The sequence below is a fragment of the Martes martes genome (genome assembly GCF_963455335.1).
Source record: "Martes martes genome assembly, chromosome: 6".
In the NCBI taxonomy this organism is placed as follows: domain Eukaryota; kingdom Metazoa; phylum Chordata; class Mammalia; order Carnivora; family Mustelidae; genus Martes; species Martes martes.
In genome coordinates, this window is record NC_137893.1 from 79949001 (window position 1) to 79973616 (window position 24616).

Here is a 24616-nt window from a genome sequence, read left to right on the forward strand (position 1 = left end):
CTGGAGTTAAGTGCTGTCCCAGATGGATTACATTCACAGGTTAGGCTTTCAAGGATGTATCTCCCAGGTAATATTTGATGAGTCCTTCTTGGTACCTTTTAAGATCTGTAAGAGACGGTATGCTAAGAACATTTTCTATCCCTTCTACGACACTAATGGCATGGCATCAATACTGAATAATCATTAAAAAGCTTAGAGCCATGTTTGCTTAGAGACCCCAGTTGAAAGACAATCTACAAAACTGTTCAGTATTTACAAGGTCCTTCTGACTCACTTTCATTTTATTTATTTTGCTTAACTATCTAAAAAAGGAGTTATAAACTTTTTGAAGAGTCCATGGGGTGTTAAGGTTATGAGTTTCAGATTTTCATTGATATATATGTTTCATCTTTTAGAAAATCCAGTTTGGGTTAAGAATTTGGTTTACTGGAAGAGAAACAGTCCTCTGTCTCCTCAGAAACTATGAAAATCAGGGAGGTGAGCAGGCAGAGGGCCTGAAAAGACTGTGAGCAACCAAAAAACTGAGTGAGCCACCCAGGGACCCCTAGGGATTAGTGTTATTTAAAAGAGACCCCACAGAGATCTCTAACTCATCCCTCATCCACCATGTGAGGAGACAGTGAGAAGGTGCCATCTATAAAACAGAGGGTGGGCCCCCACAGACCTGGAATCTGTCAATCCCTTGACCTTGAACTTATTAGCATTCGTAACAGTGAGAAATACACTTCTTTTGCTAATAAGCTATCCAGTCCATAGTATCTTTTTTACTGGAGCCCAAATGTCTAAGATAATCAAAATTATCAGTGTAAGGATTTTATTTTTAGTTATGTTGGTATGAAGTGCTCCACACTGGATTATACGTGGATGGCAGAAAAACTGGAACATAAAGATAAGCAAATATAATCAGATAAGAACTAACCATAATTTCACCATCTAGACAAAATCAACACTAAGTTTTTGGCCAATTTTTTTATTTGTGTATATATTTTTATATATATTTGTCTTTATATAATTTGAGAGACTGCTCTTTTCTCTCAATATCACAAATATATTCCATATAAATAAATATAATTCTTTTACTTTCATTGTTAATAAATATGTATGTTATATATTATATTCTACTTGTAACCTATATAAAATTAGATATTAGGGGTGCCTGGGTGGCTCAGTCAGTTAAGCGTCTACCTTCAGCTCAGGTCATGATCCCAGGGTCCTGGAATCTATTGGGTACCCTGTTCTGCCAGGAAGTCTGCCTCTCCCTTTCCCTCTGCCCCTCCCCCTGTTTATGCTCTGTCTTGATCTCTCACTCTCTCTCTCTCAAATAAAGAAATAAAGTCTTATTTTAAAAAGCGGATTTCAATTTGTTTGACAGTATTATTTTTTTCAAAGAAGGGTACAACACTGTTAATCTAGAATTTTTAAAGAAAAAATTTACTCTAAATAAAGTACCAGTCAACTAACATTGAAAATATTAAGCAGAAATTTAGAGATCTCATTATGTCCTGACCTTAGTACAAAAGGCAGATGTTCAAATATGTATAAGAAAGATATCTTGATCTAAAGGAACACTTGTGGTATTTCCCTAAAATATTATGCTCTGTCCATTTTTAAATGGAAGCCTCCTATCATCATTTAAGTAGTTCTTGATGAACTATAACCAATGACGACTTGCCACGTATCAATAAAATGAGTCTGCTCTTCAGTTCTGCGTTTGCTGCTCTTACTGTCTCTGTTTTCTAACTGCCTCACTACCTTTTAGCTGTTTTTTCTAATTCTAATTGATCATGGGCTGAGACACTGGAGACTTAAGCTCATTAACATGTGTATGTTAAGTAAGGCCCAATCAATCTATGAAAGAAGTATTAGAGTCAGTAAATATCAGCTATTGGCTTTATATATCATTTTCACTGATACTAGTTTATATAATATTTATGAAAACATGGAGATATGTATTGGGTACTTTATGCTATTACAGAAAAGGAATCTGAGGCTTAGAGAAATGAAATAACTTGCCCAATGTTATCTAGCTGTAAAACGGTAGCAATGGTAAAAGCTAAACCCAATTCTTCTCATTCTGAATCAATTCTAAGAACTTTGTTAAATGCGATTTCAGGGTTTTTTCTTGCCCCTGACTGAAGGATTATAATCCAGAGCAAAGTTTCCTAAAACACATTTCATCAAACACGAAGATTCTAGGTTTAGGTATTACGCAAAAAAAGAGAAAAACAATGGATCAAACAATTTGCTCTACTGCAGGACTCTTCAGAGATTTTAATATGCTAGTGTGCCTCATAAATCTCCAAAAGCAGCCTTTTCATAACTACTTGGACCTCACAGTGACCCTCTGTAATAGTAGATCTCTTCAGGCTCCAAGGAGCAAACTACAGAAATAATGTCCCAGGGGGCGGGAGTAGGTGGAGGACGTTCACCTGTCCAGGTATGTGAGGCCTGATAGTCTTAGTCTTTGCACTCACTTCTCATTTACAGTTTGTTAATATAAGAGAGATTAAAATATAAATTCTGAAAAAGATTGATGTTTGTGTGAACTGTTGATAATACAGAAAAATTACTTCATATAAAAGGGAGAGACATCTTTCAGGAGTCGCCACAGAATACACCTAGAAACTACTATGAATAACATTTAATCAGGTAAAAGTTTAAATTCACAGAGAACATGTAGATAAAACGAAAACCATTATGCTGGATTTGGAATTAAAAGCACCAGGACAGCAGACCTTGCTACTGTTGTCCATAACCTCCCCCATGGTATGACACCCTGTCCTTAGATCTTCATGATCTGTAACAAAAAAAAAGAACTCCCAATGTAATTTAACCTTCACAATTTGCACAGACTACACATATTTGAGCAATCCTTCAAAAACTGGACAAATCACTTTTAAAGCAGCAAATTCTCTTTGTAGTTTATTAAAATATTTTTAGGAAGTAGCACCATTTTAGAATAATAACAGGGAAAGTCATCATCTAGTCCATGAAATAAGATATTTCCTAAAGGGAAACACTTCCCCACCTTGCCTTCTCAATAAGGTTTTTGCATCATGGAAATATTCCTTGCAAAATGTTTCCATCAACATCTGTGAGTGGAAATTTTGCTAAGAATTTTATGTTTATTATCATATTTAATATTTAAAGCAGCCCAATGAAGTGGGTACATTATAAATAATCTCCAGCTTTACAAATAATAAAATTGAAATTGAGAGAGATTAAGTTTTCTGAGTAGGCAGAGCTAGGATTGGAAGCCAGCCTGCCTAATTACAAAGTACTTTCCTTCACCCACCTCTCTCTGTGATGCTCATATTCAGTCAACTATTTTGTGTATTAAATATATATAACACTCTGATGTTCCTATTTAAATCAGACTGTAGCCACAGAAGGTTTAAAAGAAATAATATATTCTCTGTAAGATTTCCCTATTTTACCCTAGCAAGCCTCTTGTGACAACAAAACATCCCTTCATTCACTTTGACCTGTAACTAACCTCCACTCTTCAACTGGAAGTCAAAAGACCATGGCATCTCATGATTTCTTCTTCTCTTTTGACATTTCTGCTGTCTCATCAAGGCCTTTACAAATGGAACTTAAGTATGATTAACTACAGTACAAGTTAAACCCCAAATAAAAGCCAACGGGGCATATATGAATGACGAAGCAAGCCAGCCCTAAAGCTCAAGATAGCTTTACCAGAAAATATATGACCAACCTGCAATTTCGGATTTCATATAAATTAATTTTAATTCAAAATTCATAGGACTAATTTGGTCTTCAGTACAGAAGTTGGAAGAGATACAATTGAAGGAGTCTAGAAGGACATCCTATCAATGAATCCACAATTATTTATTGAATATTCTCCACCACTACCATTATGCCACATGTTTAGAATCCCAACCCTTGAGCTATCAATAGGGGTTAAATCATGATCAGAAAACAAATATGTGTAAATGTGAACATATATTACTTGGAGAGAGGATGGCAGTAACTCCTTGGTGATTATCATTACAGTAGCATAATATAACATGTGGCCCCAGGGGGATAGAATGAAAGACAGGTAAATTATGACTAAATTCTGGAGAAGTCACATCAATGGAGTGAAGCCCCATAGGACCAAAGATAAAATACCAGAGCTGAGGATCTTCGCTCCAGAAGATAACATCATTGTATGGTACTGGGTAGTAGAAAAGTGAAATAAAAGATAGTGTTAAGAGGGTTTTTTGTTTTTATTTTATTATTATTATTTTTTTTTTTTTGTCTTCCATTTGTCTATGGAAGTTGGTAACTTTTTGCAATGAAAATACATTCTGGCATTTGAAGATGACACCTCACAGGTAGAAAAGAGTCCCTCCCCGTACAATATAGGAAAAGGTCACAGAGGTCTATTACATAAAACTGGCATCGTTATACACAATTAGAGCTCTTGTTCAAAGAGAATTACAAAGGAACAAGCATAGATTTCTCCGATATCCCTTTCATCTGCAGAGTGCTCATCTTCCAACAAAGCATGCCTTCCATCCTGTGGTATGCTAAGTGTTTAACAACTAGTTCTCCAAGGGGAAAAAAATTTAATATAAAATATACTGCTTTAAGAACACTAACACCCAATTTATAAATAATGATAAATATGTAATAACCATCACTGTAAATTCCCTACCAAGGACTTCGATGTGACTTGGTTCTTATAAAATCTATTGTCAGCTTCTCCTTCCATTCTATCCCCAACAATAGTGCCACAAAGTTAGACTATGTATAGTGCTCGATTATGATCCTACTCCAAAAAGAAGTCTCTCACGTCATTGACAAATAAGTGGAGTTCTGACATAAATGTTAGTTGATATTTTCTTTTATATTACAGAGTGAGTGTAAAGTAAAACAACAAGGACATTTGTCAGACTTCATTCAATTTTCACTGACATGAACAATTTCTTTCTTGAATCAGATAGTGTTTCATATACTAGACAAATATTTTCTCCATTTTATGAGCCATTCACAATCTACCAGCTACAGACACAAGAAAATTTTCAATTTAATCTGCCTTATTAATATTTTTCTCCATTTCTTAAGCCCAGATAATGAACAAAACAATAATTGTAGCATTTGTGATTTTGATGGTCTAAATACTTCCATCGTGGTTGGTTCTTAACTACCAAGGCAGAGCTGGGAAAAGCAGGTAAGAGACATAGTATTTCTACCACACAGCCACCATAGATGTAAATAACATCAAAAGCTTAGATAATAGTAAACTGTAGTAAAATAACTAGGAAGCAACAAGTCGAATATTACCTTTGTTTTTAACATACTGTTCAATTACGTTTATATTTAATTTTTATAATAGCTATTTAACAAAGAGAAAAATTGCTGCAAATTAAAAATAGACTCTTTCAAGCTTATATGAACCGGTTTCAGGATGTCACTGCCTCTTGAATCCTAACTACCAGGATTCTCTTCTTTCTATGGGTATTTTCTCGGTTGCAGAACTGTTTTGCAAATTCCCTACTACTACCTCTTTGGTTTTTAAAAGTTCTCATTTTTATTTCCTGAACTGGAATGAAATTAAGAAATGAGTACCGGAGGTAGGAAAGGTCGGTCAATTAATCATTAAAGAGCAAGCTGTGAGGGGCACCTGGGTGGCTCAGTGGGTTAAGCCTCTGCCTTCGGCTCAGGTCATGATCTCAGGGTCCTGGGATTGAGCCACACATCGGGCTCTCTGCTCAGTGGGGAGCCTGCTTCCCTTCCTCTCTCTCTACCTGCCTCTCTGCCTACTTGTGATCTCTCTCTGTCAAATAAATAAAATCTAAAAAAAAAAAAAAAAAAAGAGCAAGCTGTGAAACAAGGCAAAGAGCTCTGGGGTGTGGAGTCAGGAGCCCTGGCCTGAGATCCTGTCCTGATATCTTAGATGTACCTTTTCAATTCAGAGCTTCAGAATTCTTATCTGTGAAGTGCAGTTCAAAGCCACCCACCTCACATGTCTTTTGTGAAAAATGCATAGGAAAACATCTATGGAAATGTTTTATAATTAAAATTTATGATGCAAAATAAATCATTTTATAATATGCAATTGTTTCAAATGAGTTTAATCTCTTAGACCTTCTTTTTTATTAGAAATGCCTACAAATAACACATCATATTAAGTTTTGAACTTATGAATTTTTAATTAATTGATAAAATACTGCAAATTATTCTTGCTGTTCTGATTTTGTAACAATCAGTTCAACGTTTGCTATATTAAGACCATGCATGTGTTCCCAGACCTAATTCTTTCCCTAGGTCTGATTTTATAAACTGCTGGTGATAAAATCAAGTCCTGATTTATATGATGCATCTCATGTGGGAAGGGTCTATGGCTCTTGGTATTTTCGATCTACCCTGAGAAATGATAGCACAGCTAGTGTAATAACTTTTGAAGATAACCACTGTTAATTTGATGATAACGTTTCCATTTACTGAATTGTGAAATGATTGTGTTTTATTTTCTAAGTGATTCTAATATCATTAGAAGCATGCCAGAGCAGACTGGTGAAGAGAAAATTGTGCAAAATTTTTAATAAAACTGGCGAGCATATGTTTTAAAAACACTGTATTCACTTCAGTTATTCTCTTTATAGCTTTGGTTTCAGGACACTCTCCTGAAGATGGGATTGGAGAGGACAAGGCAGCCGGATGTGGTAGCAAATTTTCTGGGTTAAGAACCACACGTCCCAGGTTCCATGTTCCTGTTTTTGTAAAGGGAGTAGACTGAGTTCCTTTCCTGTACTAGGTTTTGAAGAGACTTAATTTTCACCATTCTAGTCTCAGAACATTGTTGACATTTGGTATTTTAAAATGTTTGAGAGGAAGCAAGTTTCATTACCCAAAATTTAACCAGAAGTGTATCTACCAAATTTGTAGCAAAGAGGATTAAATGAAAGGAAATACGTTCCCCACTCCCATGCAAAATTTCATCAAAGGCTGAGAAAAGTTCTACAGAACTTTAATGAAGAAGGATTTTTCCTAAACGTGTGTAGTGGTTGGTGTAGAAGAAATGTACTTGGACATCTGAATAATCCCAGGTCTTCAATAAGTTGCCCAGCGTGTTTTAGTCCTAAAAGATACACAGTGAAGTATGTTCAGTGTTTAGAATTCAGGGAAACTGCATATTACCTCTCCCAAGTATGTTCCATAAAACCCTTTACCCACATCCATTAATATCCTTCAGAACATTCAGCAGACTGAATTTAGGGAAACCGGTGGTTCAGATACATCTTGATTTACAGAGTTGAATAGCGCTAGTAGTGGGTGCCCTATGCAGTCTGTGTGGGGCTCTAAAGGAAGCTGAAAAAATGTCAGAAATAACACTGTCTTTTCCATTTTAGAATTAATCAATTCACAAAGGCAGTTTTTGGTGGTCGATGACTGAGACATGGGAGATGAGGATACCTTCAATATCCTATCCAGAAATTCAAATATTTAATAAACCTAGAGTCAGAAAACTCTACCTCTTAATAGCTATATAACAACTATGGGTAGGTCAAATTTCTACTTTCACAAGTGAGGGAACTGGTTTGTTTCAAGTTAACATTACCTGACTTTAGTTTGTCTGATGTTCATCTAAGGTTGTGGCTGTAATTTGGAGAGCAAAGACATAATGAACTAGAGTTTTATTGGTTGTTCATTTACTCAATATTTAGAATTTCCTTTTTGATAGAGGAAAGTGGTCATATTTTGAATGTTTACTGCTACTTCATTACAAATGACAATTTATAATTATAGACATTTTTCTAGTTTAGAAAAAAGTTTGTATATATTACAAAATAGGTAGGTTTGGTTATGAACGTTTCCATTACAGAAGATACCAAATATATTTGAGAGAGCTTGAATGCAGGAATAACATTCAAGAAATCAGGATTTCACATCTAATTCACATTAAAAAAAAAAAAAAAACTTAGGACACAATTTTCAGTTTCTCTGAGCCTCGTTTTCTTATCTTTTCAACTGTACTGACTAAGCAAAATAATCTGATGTTCTTTCTAAATTGGCCTATTATTTCCTTATAATTTTCCTAAAGAGTTCTTTTAAGTATTGACTCATTTAAGTGGTTATTTATAAAATATTATTATCATTTGTGGATTTTAGATTCCTAAACTCACAGTAGGCCTTTACATAGGAACATACTTTGAAATAGGTCTCTTCCTTAGAAACAGTCCAGAGCCCCTTTGTTATTATACCTAAATGATGATGATTACTATGCTTTTTAGTGACTGAGGTGTATAGAGAAGGGAAATGAAAGTAGGCAGAAAATGATATGAAAAGCCACCTTCTCCAGATAAATAAAATGAAACATCTCCAAAGATCTAAGTCAAATTAAACACAAAATTTGACTTATTTCAATATATTTTAGTATTTAACCCTTAAAAACGTACCTCCAGGAAGATCTGTAGAACGTCTGAAAACACCTCCTTTTTTCTTCTTTTAATACCTAACTCCAAGTCTTCCTGTTTCTAAGAGTTGATTCCTCACCCCTAAGTGGTTCTCCAACCTGCCTCTTCGTTCTTTTTAGATCTGCCCCTTGACACAGAGCTCCAAAATCCACACTTCCTCACCCATCTCAAAACATGGTCTTCCAATTCAAACAAAAGGAAAACTAAAACAAACCAACAAAAATATAACTTTCAGTACAAATAAGAATAATTTTACATGCAAGTGAGTGTGGTAATTGCCTGGATCCTACAGGGTTAGGTACAGAAGTGAAAATGCCACCCGAGCAATTCCTCAGATGGTATGAGTCCTTCCGAGAACTTATTTATTACACAGTAAAGAAGAGTAGGATGTTCTTTCTGAAATATTTTTCTTGGGAACTCAAAATATAAGTCTCCACCATTGACAGGGTAGCATTTTTAGATTAAGCCATGGGAAATGTAGCATGATTTACAAATACAACAGTCCAAGAATAACAGCCTTTCTGCCATCCGTGACTGGCACTGCTATTATAGACTCTATTATAATCTTATCTCGATGTCCAACCAAGCTATTCATTCAGCAACTAAGCTCACGTCAAAGACAAGGCAGAGTCTACTTATTTGCAGAATAATGTTCTTGAAAAACACAGTCTCATTGCTCAGACAGAACCAAAAGCATACATGACATGGTGTAAGGTGCTTATGATAGAAGGTGGCAGGAAATGAAGTCGAAACAGAAATACCAACTGAGAAGGTGTTTAATCTCTGAGGTGTGAGGTATTACATTCTAGCACTCTCTCCGACTGATATCAGGCATGAAAGGAAAAACTAGCTAAAATATATGGGGAAAAGGACACGTAAGTCCCTTTGATGTCTGTGTCAGCAAAGCACTTCGCTTTCACATCCAGTCTTTAATAGAACAGCTGAAGTTCCTGGTTTGTAAATAAAGGAAGCTAAGAGATTGCTGAGTAGACTCTTGTCACACACAGAAAAATGCAAGTGCGCTTCCATGTATGTCTGAAACCACTCACCCCAATACTCATGCACACATACACATACACACACCTCTTAGAGTTATCTCATAAGTAACTCTATTCCTGCTTTTCATAAGGCCTGCAGGGTTGTTTTTTTTTTTAATTTATTTATTTGACAGACAGAGATCACCAGTAAGGAGAGAGGCAGGCAGGGAGAGAGGAAGGGAAGCAGGCTCCCTGCTGATCAGAGAGTCCCATGTGGGGCTCAATCCCAGGACCCCGAGATCATGACCCAAGCCGAAGGCAGAGGCTTTAACCCACTGAGCCACCCAGGCACCCCAGGCCTGCAGTTTTTTGTTTGTTTGTTTGTTTGTTTGTTTGTTTTTCTTTACAGATCTCGTTTATTTATGCGACAGAGAAAGATCACAAGTAGGCAGAGAGGCAGGCAGAGAGAGAGAGGAGGAAGCAGGCTCCCCACCAAGGAGAGAGCCCGACGCGGGGCTCGATCCCAGGACCCTAGGATCATGACCTGAACTGAAGGCAGAGGCTTTAACCCTCTGAGCCACCCAGGCGCCCCCAGGCCTGCAGTTTTTAAATAATTTTTGCCATGGAAAACTAATGAACTCCTACAAAATGCATATATTCAAAATCTTGAAGACTGTTGGATAGTTCCTCTATTCTCAACAAGGCAGAAACTGAAGGCCATGAGCCCAGTAGTGATAAAGCCAATAGAGGTGTCTCTGCATGCGGAAAAATCAATAAAACACAGAACTGACTCCCCAGGAGGAGTGAGGGGAAGACACAGTAACAGCAAACTGAATAGGAGATTTTGTCAATGATTCAGAGCCTCCAATTCCATGAGAGCAATGACTACATGTGAGGCAGATAAATCTCAGCACCAAGAGACTCCAAACCCCACACCCCATTGGTCTTCCCAGGGGACAGTGTTGATCCACACAGCCCAGGTTTATAGGAAGGAATTCTTTTTCCATCTCTGTCCTCACCAGTGATGCACATGTGTGCTGCCATGCTCCTCTGGACTTACTGCCTGACACCATTTCCCACCAAGGGTGGATGGGGGGAACTTAGAAAGCATTCAAAGAAATTCGTGCTTTTCAAGCAGGTCTGTTCTACTCACCCAAGACAGCTGCATAGAATTCCAGAAACTAAGAATTGGGACTGAAATCTGAGATTGCCTAAATACAATTCCACCCAAAAAGAGTCCCCTTAATTTCTCTTCAGACTGTGGTGGTGTCTCTGCTTCAGTGACTGTTCCTTGCATGCATTCTCAATAGACATGTAGATATGTTGATGGTTCAGGTTTGGGCCACTGTAAATATTAGTGAAATTTATCTTACCTTGAGTTGTGATCTGGTCTCCTGTGGTTTCACCCAGGGATTCTGCCTGGTCCTTAAAAGAGAGGGATAAGAGGTATCTTCTAAGAGATTATTAGTTAATTACTCTGGGTTTTAGTTCTAGAAAGTTTTTAGCATTGACATTGAATATATCAACAGCCAATTTTCAGGACAGATACTGTTTTAGAAAAGTATCAGTATACTCCTCATGTGGTACCTCCCAGTTCATCATGATTTCTTAATTACTGGTGGAAACTCTGCAACTGTGTTTATAAGTCCTTTCCATAAATGATAGGGAAATTTACTAAAATTAAAATGACTTTGTTTATATGAGATTAGTGTCTTTTATTGTTTCATCATGTATTTCAGACTTTATTCTACTTTTCCAGTTAGAAAACTAATTTTATTGGTCTTCAATATGGAAGAAAAATAGCTGAGTAGAAAAGTACCTGTCATTTAAAGTAATACAGCATCTAGGGGCACTGTGGGCTGGTCTTGTCCTTGTCCAGCTCACTCTGTGCCCTTGGTAGCACTATCACAATTCTCTTCTGTTCTAGTCTTTTACCTACTCTCGTATTCTTCCTTACAAGCATTCCATATTTGGGGAACTTCAGAACTTGAATTCATCACAGAATTTTCTGTCAAGTGTCACTGATTTCTTTGTTGGTTTCCCCTTTATTTTTTTTCCTAAGAATCATTAGCAGTATTACCAGCAGATTTTCACGTTTTTTCATTTCAAGAGTACCTGGTTTTACGATGTGGTATCTCGTTTCTTCCCCCAACTTTTGGAGCCCAGCTTCTGTCAAATCTAGAGATATGCTTGACTGGGACTAATATTTCTTTACTTCTTTTTATGCATCCTAAGATATTTTCACCCAAGATTCCAATCACTTACAAAGCTCAACTCCAAAATTGCTTTATTCCATCCAAGCAATAAAGTCTTGGCAGGACTCTATGATATGACTGTCTCTCTCAGATTTAGAATTCAGATGTGAGATGGTTTCATGAATACACATATTAACACATGTAACTGGATTAAGAAACAAAATCACCTTTTTTGACAGATAGTAAATCTGACTTGGATGATTGGCTTGACATGAGGACTGCTTTGCCAAATTAGTTTATTTTCCATAAATTAGCTAATTCTATAGTTCTGAGATTTTAACAATAGTGTCTTTAAAGTGTGTGAAAAGAAAGTATTTTATCAAAACTACTTATTAAATGTGTATCAAAACTAATAATAACAGCTATTGAATACATCTCAGTAAAAAAAGCCTTTTTGGTATACATCCTATAAATTGAGAAATAAAATGACTCTAATGACAGGGTGACAAATCTTTTTGCAAGTCAGACCCAAAATTGAAGAGAACCTAATTGAATTGCCAGCTGATAGATTAATAAGAATATTTTCGATGATAGATCACTATATGAATTTTTGGCACATAACTTGGAAGGAGTTCAAGGAATTGAATGATATTGCTCTCCCAAAACTCTTTCCATTTTTATCTTCTTACTTATGATAATAAGTTTTTTCCAAGCTTACATATACATAGAATACAAAAATATCATCAACTAATTGATGTTGAAATTGTCTTAATCAAATAATAACTGATATTCATCTGGGAGCAAACAGGCTATTCTTCAGAGATTCTTTTCAATAATATTTTCTTTTTTTATATTTAATAAGTATCAAAATCTATAATATGTTGTTTTGATCAATTAGGTAGTAATAATTTTCACAAACTGCAATCTGATAGAAATTCTTTAACACTTAGAGTGTTATGGCCAGGAAAATAAAAGTAATTAAAAACTTATAGAATCATTCTTGTTGCAGAGATATATGATAGGTGACCAATGAAAGACTTTGAGAAACATAAAAGTGGACTGTACTAGGGTAAAATTCACTGGAAAAATATAATGGAAATATGAGTTCAAAGAAGAAAACAAAACCTCAAGTGAATGGTATTGCTATCCTAAAACACTTGCCAACTATTAAATAAGAACTTGTTTCTATATATTTAAATACACATTTCTTGAACCACAGAATTTTAAAATTGGAAGGGAAATTAAAGGTTGACTATTAAACTGCTCTTCATTTTTACTCACTTGCATTATTAGAAATAATTCTGAATAATTTTGTATTCCCTCAAATATTAAATTGACTTCTACATTTTTCCATCTTAAGTTGACATGATTACCAAAGATGTAATTTCTGGCACAATATAAATAATAAAATTTAAAAAAAAATTTTAGATTTTTTTTTTAATTTATTATTTGACAGAGAGAGACAGGGAACACAAGCAGGGGGAGTGGGAGAGGGAGAAGCAGGCTTCCTGCTGAGCAGGGAGCCCGGTGCGGGGCCGATCCAAGTACCCTGGGATCATGACCTGAGCTGAAGACAGATGCTTAACAACTGAGCCACCCAGGCACCATTAAAATTTAAAAATTTTTAAAAAGAGTTACACTCACTCTTTAAAATATAGCCAAACAGAATGCAAACACTATGGCCATTTGATTCTAGCATCGCCCATGTGCTCCATCCCATGGGGAAGCTTCTGCAGTATCTCTTCTCTTCTGTTACTCTCTTCATGTTTCCACCATGCTTCTGCTATCACCTCTATCCTCTCAAATTCTGGTGGTAATTATGAATTTGCATTTACTTTGTACGTTACAGATTATTATGACATATCTAGCACACGGTAGATGCTCAGTAAATGTTAGCTATAATGGTTATATTATCTTCCTTAATAAATATTTCAAGTATACTTTATTATAAATTTCATACACATTGTTTTATATACATATCAAATTTTAAGTATTCTTCCTTTTTTTCAAGAGTCCTGGGCAACTTGTTAGTTCTACATTTTTATGTAGATATTTTTCTTCTTCTCAGATTGCTGCTTGAAATATGTATTCAGAACTGGGATATTATCTCAATGACCATGGATATTATGCACTCCATAACCTTTATTTTATGGTTGAAATATTATTACAGAGTGAGTTTTCACCTGATTGAATTAGACAACTAGTTACTGACCAAGCTAACCCTGGAAACTGGATAGAATTTAACACACACTTGTTTAGCTCTCTCTTCTGGAAAATGAAAACATTACCACTGATACTCCACTCTCTGGTTATCTTTCCTATATTTCATTCAACCTGCCATCATATACCATTGCTTTTCCATTACCAAAGTTTCATGTCTTTATAACTAAAACTTAGTTTCAATTCTAAAGATTGAAAACCATTAATATTATCATTAGGTAAATATTATTCACTACAGAACCAAGTACAGTAATTGGACAAATACAAAAAGACAAGTAATTTTATTCTGAAAGCTATGCTTCTTGAAGGAGGATATCGAAGGCTTGTGTTCAAATGAGTCATTTAAACCCTCAATTACTCAATTTGTCCCATTTATTTGGGTAGATTTCTTGTTAGCCTGTTTGTTTTCTCTTGGAAGTTTAATATTTTCCTTCAATTCCCACATTTATTTTCTTGTGCACAAAAGAAATGTCTGCCTTCTTGGCTAAATAACTAAGTCATACAGTTTCTTAATCAATAGAATATGTTGAATGGAATAACTTTTTAAAAAAATCTTCTTGGAGACCTGCTGCTATCTCTTCTAAATTTGATGCAGTTTTCTCATTCTGACATTTCTTTTAATAGTATTCCAAATTTAATCTCATGCTTTTTTTATTTCTATCCTCTTGTTTAGTTTCCATTTATGTTTTGGTGGAGTACATTCTTAATTTATTTTTTTTCTTTTTCAGTTAGTGGTAAGTAAAATCCTTCCAAGTTTGAATATGTCCTCCTTTTGCTCTCACACTTGGTTGATAGACTAAGTGGGCTAAAATTTCTACATTCAAAATAACTTTGATCAGATTTTCAAAAATTAAATCTTGGCTTCTAATATTTATTGTTGCCCAAGTCTTGGAAGTCTTGGAAGAAGTCTGACAATAGACTTCAATAATCAGATTCTCATCCTTTTGTTTGCAAATTGTTTCATTTGCCCTGGAAACTTTGAAACCCTTCTCTTTGTTTTAATTCTGACCCTTCATTAAGATAGATCTAGGATGGATATAGCTTCCTTCATTTTATTTGGTCCTCAATCAACTCTTAAATTTTCTTCATCTCAGTGAAATCCTCCTATAGTCTTTTTGGATTTCTTCCCATCAGTCACTTCTGTCCCTTCCCTTATATAAATCCTATTAAAGAAATACTGGATCTCCTAGATTGCCCTCCATACCTCTCCCTTTTCTCTCTCTGCCTTTATTCTTCTACATTAGCAACTATTTCCAAACTTCATCTCTCAGCACTCCTATTCTCGTTTTTATTTTACTAAGCATACCTTGAATGCACAATAATTACTTCCTGCCATCTGCTTGATTCTTTTACATAGCAGCCAGTTCTAATTCTATGAATTAGCTCTTCTTTGAAATACTCCAACTATATAAATTAGAACTTTTTAAAACTCTTTCTTCATTTGAAAAAAATGAGTTTTTCCCCTCTATTTATTCTTGTCCTTTTCTTTCATGCTTTTTATTTTACTCAAATATATGTGCATCCTTGATTTCCCACTTATATTTATGAATCAAATATTAACGTTTATAATATAGGCATCAAACACTGGCTAACCTAGAATATTCACAGTTCCGCTATTCCAAGAGGCTTCTCCATGAACCTAAAGACTCGCTGCTCATATATTCTTAAACATGAAAGACCTGAATAATTATGCTACGGATATTAATCATGCTAGCCCTAAAATTCAAAGGGTAATAATGGTGGCACTTCATTTGATGCCCTTACAGAATGGCTGCAAGTGGGAATGTAAACAAGCCAACCTCTGGAGGTATAGCTAAAAATGGAGATAGCCACAGATGGGATGGAGTCAATAGGATAAGTTATATTACCTTTCTCATCCAGCAAGAATATTTACTTGCCATAATTCTACCATTTTTCTTCTCTTTGCTGAAAATCTTCTTAATTCAGATAGTGGGTAGTAAAAAGACAAATTTAGATTGGAAATCTCTGTATCTGTGCTAGGCATTTCTGCCACTAACTAGCTATAAGCCTATAAGAGAGCCATACCCTCTTTGAATCATAACACAGTCATACCTGAGGTCCTGTCCATCCTAAAATTCTTAACATTAGGAAAATAAGTGTTCATTAATGGTCTTTCTGTTTCTGGGTATGTACAAGCCAATCAAACATTAAGCCAATAGGAATCATGTATCAATGAATCATATACACACTTACATACTTATTTTATTACACAGACACTGTATTTAGTGCTAACACCTATCTTCGTCCTCTCCTGGATGCTGTGATTGGTCTCTACATAAATTTCTTATCCCACTCAACCAACTGATGAGTTTTAAGACACATAGAATCAGGGGAATACTTGAATTATAGTACTTTAACATAATTAACAATATGAAATGAAAAGTTTCTTTTTAATGAAACCTCCATTTCCACATACAGTTTTATTTTTTCTTCCTAACTAAATGTTATATTATCCAGCTCAGTAAACTCACTTTTAACACCTTACTGGTTCAGTGTCTATGATCTTAGAGATCTCTGGCCATGTTCATTGTTTTGGCTACTGTCAAATGATGTTGTCACATATGTCATCTTTGCAACCTTAGATCCAATCACTTCTCTTTTTCATAAAACTGCAAAGTGCCTCTCACATTCTTTTCAATCAAGAAAGGAGACTTAATCTTTATAATTGGCAAATATGTGCTTTACATATACAATTGGGGAAAAATTATCATTCTTCCAATTTTCCATACCATCTAGTTCTTTATCTTATGATAACTAAGATTATTGAGTATATATTTCTTGGTTATTTAATAAGAATAATTTTATGCCATATGGTTTATCTATCTTATGTAATTACTTCATTTGACTCTCTGAATTAATCTGGGATGTAAAAAAAGAAATGCAACCCATGTTTTACAGATTGAGATGATGAGGCAAGAATGTGCGGAAGGAAGAGCATGCCAGCAGCCAATCCCATTCACATGTGCTGCACCCTCTCACTACTAAAGTTTGCATTATATTTTTTGTATTTTTTTCTGTCAGCTCAACTCCAATACCTATTTTCTATAAATCTTTCTATTCCTAACTTCTTTCACTCATTAAGCAAATATTAATCAGGTCCAACACGAGTCAGTTTCTATATACTATATACTATATACTATATACTATACACTATAGTATATCCCTGCTCTCATGAAGCATTGACCAGTAAAGAAAAAACATTAATCGAATAGTTTCAAAAACAAATGGATGTTTTAACTGTGGCAAATGCTGCAAAGTAGAAGCAAGCAGTGTCATCAGATCTTGTACTTGGGAGATCTGACCTAGTCGGAGTGGTCAGAGAAGGCCATCCTGAAAAAGTGATATTTGAGCTTTGGTTGAACAATGAAGCAAAGTTTACCAGAGAAAAGGAGAAAAAGAAAACAACAGATGTAAAGACCTTTAACACCAGGAAACATAACAAGTGGGGAGTAACGAAAGGAGCCCAGTGTGAGCAGCATCCAGAGAATCAGGGAGAACATAATTTTAGATGAAACATGAGAAGAAATGGAGACCAGGCTCTGCGGGGTTTTAAAGCTAAGGTTAGTGCATCTTGTCTTTATCCAAAAAGCAAAGGGAATTGTATAATTTAATTTATACGAAATTTACAGAATAGGCAAATCCATTGAGACAGAAGGCACATTAGTGGTTTTGGGGGCTGGGGAAAGTGTGAGAATGAGTGTGACTACTAATGGATTTAAAGTTTCTTTTTGAGAAGACAAAAATATTCTAAAATTAGATAGTGATGATAATTGCACAACTCTATGAATTTACTAAAAACTGTTGAATTGCAACTAACTTTAAATGGGTGAATTTTATGGTACCTGAATTATTTCTTGATAAAGTTATTATTAAAAAATAACAATAGAAAAGCATGAAAGATTTTATGAAGAAAATTCTCTTAATGGGATTAGTTTTGAATGGATCATTCTGGCTTCAGTGTGAAAAAAAACAGATTTGAGAGTGTAGAAAAGAGGCTATTGTAATAATCTTAGTAAGAGAAATTTAGAAAGGAAAACCAATAGAACTTAATGACAGATTGAGCACTAGAGATAAATCAAAAGGATCTGTCCTTTTCTAGCTTGAACAAGGGAATGGGTGTTGGTACCATTGCCTGACATTGTGGTATTGGAAGATGATCAGATTTGGGGGGTAGAGGGTGGGCAGAGGGATATACTGAGTTCAGTCTTACAGGGTTGAGTCTGAGGTTCCCTGGAAAGCTAAGGATATATAAGGATCTATATACAGATATTTAAAGATAAGGAAATAAAGATTATGATAGATAGGTAGTCTGAAACTCAAAGTAGAGTTTCAGTAAAAAGAAAACCTGTGAGTCTTCTCTACACAAATTAAAATAATAGGCCTAGATACAGAGAACAGTCTGGGGAGAGAATATAAGGTGAGAAGAGTCAGGGACCAACCCTCAAGGAACTGGCCCCAAGTTGTTGGCCATGTAGACAGTAAAAGTCTGCAGTAGAAAAATAAAAATTAACAGAAGCCAGAGAACTGGGAAAACCAGGAGAATGTTCTGTCAAAGAGGAAAAGGAGAGCATTTCAAAAACCTCTATGGCAGATCTCACATTATAGTATTACATTGTTCCTTACCCTATACTTCTACTAGATTATATGAGTTTTTTGAAGGCAGGTATATTTTCTTCTTGCACTTTACTTAGTGTTTGTCCCATATAAAACATCAATCAACATGTATGGTTTGCAACTGAGTGTTTAAATTCGTTAGCTGGTGAGAAAAAATTGTGACATTGGTAACCCAATTTTTTAAAACGTGCCTTTGAAACAAAGAAAAAGAGCTCATAATTCTATGTTAGAAAAACTTTAATGCAATAGATGAAAGGAAAAGTTGTCATTTTTCCTAACTAAACAGAGAAATCTATCTAACTCCATAGTACACTGCAAGTGCACAGCATAAATAGAACTAAATGAAAATGAGTAGCAGTAGCAGTAGGCTAGCAGCAATTGTGGTAAAGGCAGAAATGCACAATAAAATTGATGTTTGCTTAAAGTGAAGAAAAGGAGCCAGGATATTTTCAGAGTTAGAGCTTTTAGGAAAAAGCCAAACCAATGAACAGAACCAAAAATCAAGGAGCCTGAGGAAGAGATAAATGTGCTACAATTTGCCTCCCACTCACCCAGGATTCAGAAAGATGTGACCAATTTCTACTGAGCAGGATTGTGAAACCTACCTGTATAAAAAGTATACAGCACTATATTCATAATTACACATGTAGACAATTACCAAGCTTAACTACTTAGTTGCTAACTTCATAAGCTATTTACATTGTTCTTTCATTTGATTCTTTTGTTTCTATGTCCCAGGAGCTTGTTGAAAGCCTCTGACCATAGCCCTGATGTCCAAACAGGGACTTCTGCAGACCAGACACACTCAACTGCAAGGCATTTCTTCACAGCTGGCCTGAGAAAGTCTGGGTATGGCAGAGTAACCAAGTCTTACCCAATGCCAGCTAATACTATTCTAAGAATCATACTGAATGTCGGGGACTGTTGGGACAGTGTTCACTGCTGTACGTTTGCAGAATACAAAGAGTATTTTCTTTAGGTAGATACTACTCCACAAAAGTTTGCACTGATTTATACTTCTACTAATGTATATGAGAATGTTTGACACCTATTTATAGCTGGACTGAAAATTTCACCTTAACCAAATCTGCTTGAGCAGCCCTTGTCAGCCAGGGCTTTGCAAGTTAAAGAAAATCTATGATCTGCATTCAGAAAGCCCATCATGTCCTTTTTCCTCATTCTAACCTTTTCTCAAAAGTTTTACAAGTCACACATCACAAAAAGAAGTTAGAAGTTAAGTCTAATCTTATTATCTTCTCTTGCTCTCTTACCATTTCATATATTTCTTTGCTTTATCTCTTTCATCCTGGAGGTCTGTAACATATACTTTCTCTTAGCAGCTTTATTAAGCCTTTTAGAAAAGCACTAACTTGCTCTTAAATTTCTTCTTATATGAAAATTAGTCCATAATGCTCCCATTCATACACTTTCATCCTGCTTTCCAGTTGTAAGCACATTGCATAATAACATGGTTTAGACTTTTCTGTCATCCTGCAGCACTAAGACTTTTTTTAAAATACGAAATCTTTGTATCTCATAATTTTCTTCCTTCACCCATGCTGAGGACGCTTTGTTTCTAATGCTACTAGCCAGAGGCACAGATACTCAATAATTTCCATTTCCTTCTCTTGTCCAACTTTGTCCAAATTTACTTAGATGGCCATATCTTCTCTTATTTTTCTGAATGCAGAAAAATAAAAGTAAAGGTACTGTCTTTCAGTTTATTTTTCATTTATGTGGAAAGCCTAGGAGCTTAACCTCCAAAAGCAAGCATGCTTACGTTTTGGTTCAGATCAATTCTCTTGGCCATCAGGACTACCATGGTGACTTGAAGACTAGTTTTGTCATGGCTATTGATTAGTCTTTTCTTCACTGGCCAGGGACTCAACAGCTAGCCAGACATGGGAACGATTAATTTCGGCTATGGTGGGTCAGAGCAGCTATTGGGCTGCTTCCCTCCACTGCCTCCAACGGAAGAGTCAACTGGAGAGGGGTTATAAATCACTATATCTACAACACGTTCCACAAAGCAGGTCAATCAGCAAGTAATGGGGGAGAAGTTATTTATTCTACAGAAATCCAAATAAGTACCTCTAAGACTCTGAGAATCACTGCAGTAAGGAATATTTCACTTTGTTTAACCTTGAATTTCCTACTCTCCTTAATTTGAGAACATTTGTTGTGTTACGCGCCTGTATAAAAACTATGAACATTTGGTGAATCAAGGTTTATAAAACAGTCCTCTGGAAAACTTTAGATTAAGAACCAAGGCCAATTCTTATTCATCTAAGGTTAATAGCATTTAGAACACTGGACAAATCTTTTTATGACAGGATTTTCTCATGTGGTTTTTCTCCTTGGACTTCTATAAGAAGTTTTATTTATTATTTGGTGTATATTTTAAAGTGCTCCCTACAGAGGGAACTGCCTCCACCCTACTCAAAATATGGGAATCTAATGTCAACAGATTGGTGTTCAATTCCCAGCTCTGCTATTTACCAGCCTTTGAATAACTAATTGAATCCCTTTTAGCCTCAATTTTCTCCTCTGTAGAAATAAGAACAGGTCTCCACTAATACTAGCACAACCCAGAGCAAAAGGATAAATGAGGGCCAACATACCAACATACTGTATGTCTAAGTACCTGAAAGTTACCAAATAATCTATGCCTCTTACCTACCCTATTTCCCACGCAGGCTTGCTCTTCCCCACTCTCAAGCCTTCTCCTGTGGAATGTGCTCACCCCCCGGAGGCCAGAGAGCCACCTTGCTTGCTTTCCCTGCACTAGCCCCTGCCCCTGCAAGCCTGGGAAGGAGTTCTGGTCTGCTGGAGCTGGGCAGGGCAGAAGGTTCCCAGGCCTGCTGGATGGTGATTGCAGTGCTGGAGGGATATCTTTCTGACTCATGATTTACAGACATCTCTAAGAACCTAACAAAACCAGATCATCCAAGCAGAGGGTAGGGAGGAAGAGAATGACACTAACTAGAGATCTTGGTCAGCCCAGGCACCCAATTTGGTGATTTGGGACAGCGAGATGTAAGCAAGAACCCTGGTTCTTCTTCTAGTTTCCCAGGACGAAAGACATGACAAGCGCACACACACACACACACACACACACACACACACACACACTCTCTCTCAGCTCAGATCCTCCAGCCTGGGGCAGTTATTTTGGCTAATGCTTTTACTTTCCATAATACTTATATAGTCAAATTCATTCTAAACAGAAGAGAAAAAGAGAGAGAGGAGAAAATCTTAAGCTTGAAAAGTAAAATAAAAGTCTTTGGGTTTCAATATCTAGGCTCCAAACACTGACTAGGAGCCCCTTTTTCTCAAGTCTAAGGACAGGAGTGATTGAGATAATCACACCTATTGCACAGAGTTGTGTAGGAATTAAATATGATAATGCATGTATTTATAGCATTATCAAAATCAGGAATAACTTTTCCCTAGTATGATCTCTAATTCTTGCTAGGAGAACAGAAGGCAATAAGGCTGTATTCTTAGAAGATGAATGAACCTGGAAACCACTCAAAGTGTTACTCCACTGCTCAATTATTTCAACACATTTAGACATTATTGCATTGTGTTGGACTCTGTTTAAAAGATTTATTTCTCATATATTCAAGAAGAGCTAGATAACTCTTTAAGCATTGAGGCCTGTATTCAGTTGATTGTCTGCTTTAATGGAGAGGGGTATAGACCCCTTATAACTTCTCTCAGAAATGATAAGCAAAGGTGGCATTCAATCTAACTTGATGAGCTCATATAAAATATTTTTTTAATTGAGGTCCAATTGACCAACAATGTTACATTTGTTTCAGGTATATAACAGTGATTTGACAAGTTAATACATTATGTTATGCTCACCATAAGTGAAGCTACCATCTGTCACCATACAGTGCTATTATAATACCATTGACTATATTCCCTATGTTGTACCTCTTATTCTCATAACTTATTCATTCCATAACTGAAAGCCTGTATCTCCCACTCCCCAGCACCCATTTTGCCCATCTCCCCATCCTTCTCCCTCTGGCAACTAAGTTTGTTCTCTGTATTTATAGGTCTGATTCTACTTTTTGTTCGGTTATTCATTTTTTTGGTTTTTAAATTCCACGTATGAGTGAAATAATACGGTATTTGTCATATAGAATATTTCTAAACAGGAGGTCCTCCCTGATACTTCATATTAATTAGACATAGGTTGACCCAATTTCGGGATAAAGAGCTTGCATGAAACTTTATAAATCTAAATATTCCAGTTGCAACAACGATACAAGATTTATTTTTGTGGGAAGCAAACACTCAGATTTCACGGGACTGTCTTTAGGTAGCATTTGTTAATCTCATATAAAGGAAGAAAAAGTAACTGTATTGTGAGTGTTACAAAGCTTCAGGCCTCTGAAATGAAAGCCAGTCAACAATATCCTGAACAAATGAATAACACTTTAAATTATATATAGGCTATATATTTCATGCTCATATATATTTACCCTACCTATTCATATACTCACACATAGTCTTCAACTCAAGCAGGCCATCAGCCCACTGAAGAGCCCATACTCATTGCTACCACTAAGCTAACCTTTTATCTATGCAGGGCAACGTCCTCCCACCCAAACAACCTTCCAGGAAACAGCCCTGAAAGTCTCCTCTGGATTCCTATCATTACCACTCCTTTGGTCCAACATTTTTTAATGTCATATATACATATTTTGCCTTGCTGTTGAGATTATAAATCACTTGAGAATGGAGAACAGATATCAAGTGACTTCATATCCGAACGCCTGGCATAATGCTAATGGCTTCATTTGAGCACAGAAGAGCTAGTTATGAGGCAGACCTCCAAGGTCCACATAATTAATTAGTGCCCAGCCTAATCACTGTTTTAATTCCAGAAGTAAGGTTAGCCAAGGTAACAGGCTATTTGAGCTCTGCTTTGTTCAACATGGTGTCAGACACCTGACAAATACAGAGATATGAACTAAGTAATGCAAACCCTCAACTAATTAAGGGGTTTAGTGTGTATGTGTTCCTATAATGAATAATTAACAGAAGCAATTGGAGAGACTTACCCATGCTACCGTGGTGGAAGCTGTGGTTCGATTTGATTTCCCTTCTGTGTCTCCTTTGAAAGCATTCACACACCAGCCACCATCCTTTATGCTACGTTTATAGGTATGTCATGTCTGGAGCCTCTCAGGTGGAAATTATGACAGTTGTTCCAGCACCAGTGATAGAAAGATAATTAAAAAATAATTAACAAGAATAATTAGCATGGGGCCAAGGGAGGAGAGCTGTTATTTTATTAGCTAGTTTGACGTGATTAAATGTATACAGAACACATAGCTAGAAAAGCACCTTTACACGGCAATATGGAAGAAACTCCAATTTTTCACTTTCATTTTATTTTCCTGCTTTTCCTTTCTGCCGACAGCAAGAAGTTGCCTCTGTGATCCTCACTGCTTTTTGAAAAATGCCATCCTGCTTCTCTCACAGCATATCTCCATTTGACTGAAGATATAACTGCACAGCTCAAATGAAAACACAGAAGAGGAACATCAGGATCTGTCCGCGTAATGCGTCCGGGGGTTGTGGAGTAGGTGATTACTTTGGCACCCGCTCAGGAGAAAAGAAAGAAAAAGGCAAAGGCGGAAAGCATCAATAGTGTTTTTACTTGTTTTTGCTTATCATGTTTCACTTTCCTGAGAGCAAGGATAACCCCACGCTGGTCAAAGAACAGAGGCGTTAACACTCACTTTTTAAGTCAGTAAGGTGTTCCCAGCACTGATTATCTTATAATTGGACAAGACAGCATACAATTTTATCCAGTAATTTCCCTGTTACAGGGAAGCTGTACACACTCAAGAATGATCTCCTGCTGAGGGAAAAGCCCTTAGTTAAACAACTCAGCCATCCAGCAAGAGCGCAGGCTTTGTAGTCCCATAGATCAGGCTGGAACCCTGGCCTCCCTCCCATACTAGTACTGAGTGGACCTGGACACAATACTTGCTCTCTCTGAACTGATACAGTCTATAAAGTGGTGATAATAATACTCACCTCACCTGATATTTGCACTACCATTTATTTGAATGCTACTCTTTGTATCACCATACCTGTTGTTAATATTTGGTAATGTAACCTCTCTGAACCTGCTCCC

General features: G+C 36.2%; 1 long non-coding RNA gene across 1 annotated transcript; it reads right to left on the reverse strand.

Annotated features, from left to right (window-relative positions):
• Positions 1 to 24186, reverse strand: LOC308344757. The gene is made up of 3 exons (XR_013967010.1): positions 23532 to 24186; positions 10777 to 10828; positions 1 to 105 (listed from the first exon to the last, which is right to left on the reverse strand). It is a non-coding gene; the product is annotated as an uncharacterized lncRNA (long non-coding RNA).
• Between the last annotated feature and the right edge of the window lie 430 nt (positions 24187 to 24616).